The sequence below is a fragment of the Propithecus coquereli genome, unplaced genomic scaffold, assembly GCF_000956105.1.
Source record: "Propithecus coquereli isolate 6110/MARCELLA unplaced genomic scaffold, Pcoq_1.0 Scaffold107, whole genome shotgun sequence".
NCBI classification, from domain to species: Eukaryota; Metazoa; Chordata; class Mammalia; order Primates; family Indriidae; genus Propithecus; species Propithecus coquereli.
In genome coordinates, this window is record NW_012134636.1 from 4,600,443 (window position 1) to 4,608,390 (window position 7,948).

Here is a 7,948-nt window from a genome sequence, read left to right on the forward strand (position 1 = left end):
GGGTACTCTTGGCTTTTTAAGAAAAACATAGTTCATTGTTGGATAATTTTGAATTTGTGGTCAATTCAAACTGACCACAGGTTTTTTGTTTATTTTTTTAATATAAATTGCTCCAAAACCATGAAGTCTCCTTTTTCCTGAGCTTATTAATTTTTTCATTTTATAGGATAAAATTTGTTTTGTTCCACTTCCTTCTAACCTAAATCACTTATCTGATTAAGATTCTTTTCAGTTTACTTAAGTTGATGTGTGATTCAGTGGAATACAGCCTTAACAATTCATAATGTGTAAGATAGTTTCTTCATATAGTCACAAAATATTAGAATATTAGAATTTGAAAGAATTTTTTGAGACCATTTAGCTCAAATTCCTCCTCCATAAATATTTCTTATAAATCCCCGACGAGTGGTCGATAGCATCTCACCTCACTTAGAGGAATACATTGTTTTGGAAACGAGTTATTCAGGCCTGGGTTAAATTCTGTTTCCATTACTGGTTTCATTAAGCCTCTTGGCCTAGTGTGTTTACATCTGAAAATGGAAATAATTAAACATACCTGGAGTATTACTGTGAAGATGACATCAGATGAAGATGCAAATGTTGTGCATCTAATTAGCAATCAATAAATATTGGTCTCTACCGTCATTTCTCGACAACTTTAGTGTGATGCAAACGAACCACACACCACACGTAGGAGTTGGTGAGCCAGCTCAGATGAAACAATTCCTCCTAGGAACAGTGCAAGAATGGGAACCAGCAATTTCAGATGTTAGATGGTGCAGCAGAAGGGCAGCGTGTAAGCCAGATTAAGAATATATGAACTGGCTCCCCTTGCCCTCCTCTGTCGTATCAACACAGGAGGCTGTCTGCCTGAAGAGTGAATTTACTTTATTGAGGAGTAATCAGTGATGAAAAGCTAAGAATTAGTGTTGAGAAGCTGAATTTTCCTTGATCAGGGTCTAGAAAGGCTTCCTGACAGCTGGCTCCACTTTGCTGTGATAGGAAAAAAGTGATAGAGGAAATGCCCAGTGAAGATTGTTCAGGAAATAAAGCGGGCATCAAACAGCCCACAGGAGGCTGACGCCTTGCTGAGTCTTTCTGTGCTTGATGTATTAAAAAGGTAAATTGAATAGGCATTTTAGAATTGTAAAGATGATCGTATTGTTTTTTGACGCATTTCTAATGATCCCTATTAGCTGAAGCGTTCTCCACTGCGTATGGTTCTCAGGCCTTCAGCAGTGAGCCAGTCACCTCTGAGATGGAGCTGGCAGGAGGGACCTGCCTATGGCCGGACACCAATGCTGGTGCACAAACTGCATTGCCTTGTCCCTCCAAGCGGGGCTCACAGATCAGCAGCATGTCATCGTCTGGAGAAAGGCACCAGCTCACACCCCACCTCCTGGGTCAGAATCTGCATTTTTTACAAGATCCCCAGATGAGTCTCGTACATGTAAAACATAGAGAAACTATTTACCTACTTCCCACCTCCTGAGATTCTGAGTCAATCCTTCCATCACGGGGCTCAGGAATCTGCGTTTTTTTATAAGGCAGGTTGTCTTCAGATCACACTCCGAAAGAGTCTGTTCTTAATTTACTCATTCCACTTTCACATCATGGGCATTTCCACTGGGAAGATCTGGAAGGCTGGCAATGAAATGTATTTATGTTCAGTGGTCAGCTCCCCTCTCGGGCTGGGCTACCCCAACAGCACCACTGTGTGCTTTATAAATGAACTTTAATATCTAGCTTGAAAGCAACAGTGACATATATACTTGTTTATGTGTGTATGAGCACACATACATTCACTTTGGTTTTATTTTGTAAATTCTCTAGGAACCTGGAAAAAATACACCAGAGTAATAGAAACAGGATTTTTTTTTTCCCTTTGGAGAAAATAAAACCCCCGTTAAATAAATAGACACATTTCTTTAAATGTTGGAAGCTCCCCCCAGAGTCTGTGAGCACCAGTAGAAGCAGAGCTTGTCTCTGCAAAGTAAATTGAATGTGTTTAATCAAATTACTCCAGGGAAATTCGCCAGCAGTAGAATGCAGTGGGAGGTGACCTTATGTCAGGGTTCCCGTTTGCTTGCTAATGCTTTCTTTCTGTGTTATTTTTTTAAGGTGGGTGGTAAAAGCCAATTGATCTTGGACTATCTATGCCACTCTTCATTCCCAGCTATGGAGAGCACTGCCAAGTTGGAGAGTCTAAAAGGAGCAGAATCGGAATTAAAGGGGAAGGAGAAGCAATAGCATTACTGCAGAGAAACCTGGAGGAATGACACTGAGAAAAAATGTGCAGAAGGATAAGTTTACTTGTTGAGAGAAATGTTTTATTTAATCCTTAAAAGGGACAAATGTAGGTGAAGAACATGCCCCAACATGCATATGAAGCAGGGGCTTATGGAAATGCAGTTTAGAATTATAAAATGTCAAAGGAGGCAAGACACTTGGATATCATGTGGTCCATCTTTTGCTCATAGATATGGTAACTGAGGCCCAGAGAGAAATGATCTCACTAAAGAGATCTAAGAATTGAGAGAGAGAGAGAGAGAGAGAGAGAACTCCTCATCTCCTGGGTTTCTTCTAGAAACTCGGGAGTTATCTTGTCTCCTTTCTTTCCCTCATGGCTGTTTTAATCCATTGGTAAGTTCTGCCACCAGTATTTCCAAACCTACCCATGGCTCCTACTCTCTACCCTGAGATCACCTAAATTCAAGCCACAATCCCCTCCCTCTACATTCCAGCCACCCTGGCTTCCCTTCAGTTCCTCAAACCTGCCAGATTATTCTTCACCACAGGGCCTTTACACAGGCTGTTTCCTCTCATTTCTTGTCCATTGGCCACAACTTCTCTGCTGGTTTCTGCTTATAGTTCAGCTAAAATGTTTCTTCTCCACGGAACTAACCCTGAAACATTTTACATGTGCCTTCTCTGGTAGACTTACTAATGCATGCTTGACATTTATCACTGCATGGCCCATAACTTATCATCCATAATTTTCAGTCTATGCTGCCATAATACAGTGTTCAATAAAAAAATCATTAGGATGACCATATCATTTATTGTGCAAACCCAGATACTTTTGAGAGCGAAAGGAGTGCTATTAATATTTTTGCCAGGACAATAGGCTTAAACCAAAATGAATTGGACATCTGGCTGGGATATTTGTAATGATATTCTGGTGTGGAAATAGTATTTGTTCATGTGTGATATTTCCTAGACAAGGAGAGACAGAATAATTGTAGCAGAGTTTAAAACTTCACCAAGGAAAAAAAACAAAAGCTCTAAGCTTGACTGCTGTGCAGAAATATTTCAGTTCTAATTTAAGGCTGAATGGCTTTCGAGAAGATAGGGACATTTAAAAACAATATTTTAGTTTATATTTTTGGAAAGCTAGAAGAGAGGATATTAAATGTTCACAACATGAAGAAATGATAGATGTTAAAGGTGATGGATATGCTAATTACCCTGCTTTGATCATTACACATTGTAGACTTGTATGGAAATATCACCCTGTATCCCATAAATATGCACAATTATTACATGCCAACTAAAAACAAAATGAAATGTAAAAATAAAAAGAAATCCCGGCACTCACTCTCCCTCCCTGCAGATCCCCAGCCTCGTGTGAGTCTCTGCTAAAGACGGCTTCCGCTGCCTTCTCTGTTCATAGGAACCATGGCCTTGCAGACCCGGAGCTTCACTTCTAGCTTCTTTCATCGGGAACCTGCAAGCCAGCATTGCAAGAGCAGTGTTTTCTGTGAACTTTTAAAATTCCCCAAGTAGCATGACTAGCACCCGAGTGATCAACTGGGATATAAATTATTGTTTAATTATTGCTCTGGTTAAAAAATTGTATAGGTTTTGAGTGATCCACTGTGATTTTTATTTCTCTGATAAGCCCTGCTATTTTTATGCCCCACTTTATAGGGCAAATGATTTTTTTAGGAAGACATATATTGGGCCATAGCAGAGACATCTAAGTCATCTAATATGTATCAGATGATTTTACTTGTTATTGTTTGTCTTCCTGATGAGAAGGTACATTTCCCCAGGGTGGGTTCACTTTATTTCATTCACTAGTGACCCTAGCACTTGGCACAGCAGAGTGGATAGTACAGCTGAAATACATATTTCAGTCATGATTGAAAGGATAGACTTTAATCTCTTCTTTCTTTCTTTTTTTGAATGAAAGAACAAAATCGAGTGCCACTTTGAATTTGGGGCCAGGCTAAATACTTAGGAAGCAGAAATGAATAAGAAATGTTTCTGCCTTTAAGGTCTTCTTGATCAAGTGGAAAATGGAAATGTCAGGGAGGGTGTACACGTTATTAAGCTGTAGTCCTTCAGCTCCGAATTCATGCTTTCTGCACTCTGCTTTATGATGCCTGGGCTGGAAATTTGAGAAACACATTTCTGCTTTTCCATCTGGCTCCGTGTCAGGCCGCGACTGTTGGGAGGTGCTAGAGTGAGACCCAAGGCTGGAAGAAAAGAAGGGACTGTTTCCTCTCTTTCTGTTCCATGCAAACTTCCAGCAGGACTCATGTCTGCTCTCTGCTGCTAAGTAAGTTCCTGCCAGCATCTCCCCTGCTTCACCTCTCCACCCAAGCAGTGGTAGGTCCACCCTTGTAGCAGCATCGAGTCCAGCTCACACTTTAGTTAATACTCACAGACTCAGCCTGACGATGCATCTCTCAGAGACATCAGCGTCAGCCAGGGCTCCATCCTCAGGGATGTGGGCGGCAACCCCACGAGCTCATCCTCTCAGCTCAGAGTGAACAGCACCAGCAGAATGATGCCGCCTCCTGAGTGGCCTGAGTTTCAGCTCCACACACCTCTGCTCAAGCTTCTAAGTTTTAAAATGTTCGACCCCTTCCTTTTGTTCCCTCAGCTCTGTGTGGGGTAGTTGTTTCTTACATTTGTTCTCTTTTTGACTTTTCAGTTTCCTAGTTGATGACATCGTCATTTATAATTCTTTGTATTAAATTATCTCTATTAAAATAACTGGTATGCTGTCTGTGCCTTGATGGGGCCCTGACTAATAAAGAAATTGGTAAAGGAGTGGTCCCGGAAAACAGACACTTTGATTCCCAAAGAGACAGGAAATAGATGTTTCCAAAGTCAAATGTAAAATTTATACAAAGGAAAAGGGCTGGGAGTTTTGCATTTATGGATATGTCATTAATTTATGTGCCTTCAAAGGCAGTGTTAATGTTCAGTGCTGTACAGGCTATACTGAAGAGCCAATTAATCCTAAAATCATCGAAGTGACACGGTTATATTAGTAGCAATAAGTAAAACCTATCAGGTGATTTTTGAATGATGAATATATGTACCATTTCCACCGCCTAAGCAGAATCGAATTGTTGGATTTAATTACAATGTAACCATTGCTCTATTTGTGTAATATTATTTATATCACTGTCTAATTATTTTCAGCTTATTTGCAGAATCATTATCTTAAAACAAGAATTATATAATTATTTACACAGTTGTGCTATGTGCATAAAGGGAAATGATTTGACATAGATAGTAATTAGTGATCCCCAAGAAAGGCGAAAATGAAATTTATCCCTCTATTTAAATATTGAATCCCCCAAATTCTCTCCTCATTTGTGAACTCTCCCTATGAGAGTTTCTGTATCTTCTGAGTTATACATAAAGGGAATGTATGTTTTTATTCTGTGGATTTTACCCATATGTTTTCAGCTTCTCATCAAATTTTTGCAGTATCTATGCATAGCATTCTAGTCTGGTTATAAATGCCCAGCGAACGTGATTGGCATTGGTTTAGTTGTTTTTGTATTTTGTCTACGACAAAAGAAACAGTAGTATTTGGCTGATAGACTACAGAAGCAAGAACTGTAGAATGGATTTTGTAATCAGAGAGTTCTATATTCTGTCCTGCTTTTACCCCTGAATGATTATATGACCTTGGGCATATAACTCCAATTCTCAGTGTTCTTATTATTTTTACTGGAGACATTAACATTATGCTATGATTTTCTTGAAGGATTTATTTAGAAGACGCATGTGAATACTGTGAACAAAGCTTGACAAAAAACAGATACTCGGTTATTAAGGTGATAATATTATATTATTTTGACATTAAAATTCTAAGTAGTTTATTTTCATATAACAACCACGATCAGCCAAGAACTGAAGGCTTAACTCATACAACAGAAAACCACAGCATTTTATTTATTCATACATTTTTTTCCTTATATTCAGGATGATCTGTAACATTTAGAAAGCTTACACTGAGATTAAGTTTAGAGCAGAAATAAATGAAATAGAGACTAGAAAGACAATAGAAAAGATCAACAAAACAAAGAGTTGTTTTTTTTTAAGACAAACAAAATTGAGAAACCTATTGCTAGACTAAGAAAATAAAATATGTAATAATAAAACTCTTTCAAGAAAGTAGTGGGCAAACAATTCCTAAGGCCCACACAGGGCTGGGAAGAGTTTACATTCCCAAAGTCCAGAATGGAGAGATCTTATACCACATGGAGCACAGGCAATATATTAGTGTCCTAGGGCTGCTGTAACAAAGTACCACAAACTAGGTGGCTTAAAACAACAGAAATAAGGCTGGGCGTGGTGGCTCATGCCTGTAATCCTAACACTCTGGAAGCCAAGGCAGGAGGATCACTTCAGGTCAGGAGCTCAAGACCAGCCTGAACAAGAGCCAGACCCTGTCTCTACTAAAAATAGAAAAATTAGCTGGGCGTGTTGGTGCATGCCTATTATCCCAGCTACTTGGGAGGCTGAGGCAAGAGCATCCCTTGAGCCCAGGAGTTTGAGGTTGCTGTGAGCTACATTACTATAGCACTCTAGCCCTGGTGATATAGTGAGACTCAGTCTCAAAAAAAAAAAAAAAAAAAAAAACCAAAAAATTTTTATCCCACAGATCTGGGGGCTAGAAGCAAAAATCAAGGTGTTGGCAGGGCCATGCTCCCTCTGTAATCTCAGAAGAGAATCTTTCCTTACCTCTTGTAGTTTCTGGTGTTTGCTGACAGTCTGTGGTGTTCCTTGTTTTGTGGATGCATCTCTCTCATCTCTGACTGCGTTATCATATGACCATCTTCCTGTGTGTCTCTTCTCCTCTTCTTATAAGTACACTAGTCACAGAGGATTAAGGGCCCACTCTATTCCAGTATGACATCACCTTAACTGACTATATCTGCAATGACCCTATTTCCAAATGAGGCCACATTCTAAGGTACCAGAGATTAGAACTTTAACATATCTATTTTATGAACACAATTCAATTCATATTAAGTAGTTTCCTTAGAATAGTCATTCCTTAGTTGTACAAGATCAGTCCAAGAATAGAGGCTTCTATGGATAGAACACTCCAAAACATGAAAGAAAATATCAAAAAGATAAAGTGATCATCAAGTTACTTAGCTGACGATAAAGTGATCGTCAAGCTGCTTAGCTGAGAGTAAAAATGAAATCCAATACTCTGTAAAGAAATAGAATAAAATCAGTCAAAACAAAAAAAACTTTCAACATTTGTCATCTAATCAAAAGTTACCTACTATGCAAAGAGGCAGGGAAATATTACCCATATCTAGTAAAATAAAACCAATCAATAGAAACAAACCCATAGTAGAGATCATTTAATTAGCAGATGAGGTCCATAGAGCATTTATTATAAATATTATAAATATGCTCACAGATATAAAAGAAAGCATGAACACCATCAGGACAAAAAAAGAAAGTAAAAAAAGAACACAAATTAAAATTCTAGAGAATAAAAAAAATCTATAATGAAAAGTACACTGGATGAAATTAACAGTAGATTAGACACTGCAGATAAAACAGTGAGATTGAAGATATAATGATATTAACTGTCCAAAATGAAGGGCAAAATGTTTGGAAAGTCTAAAAATAACAGTAACAGAGATTCTAGAGAATAAAAAAAATCTATAATGAAAAG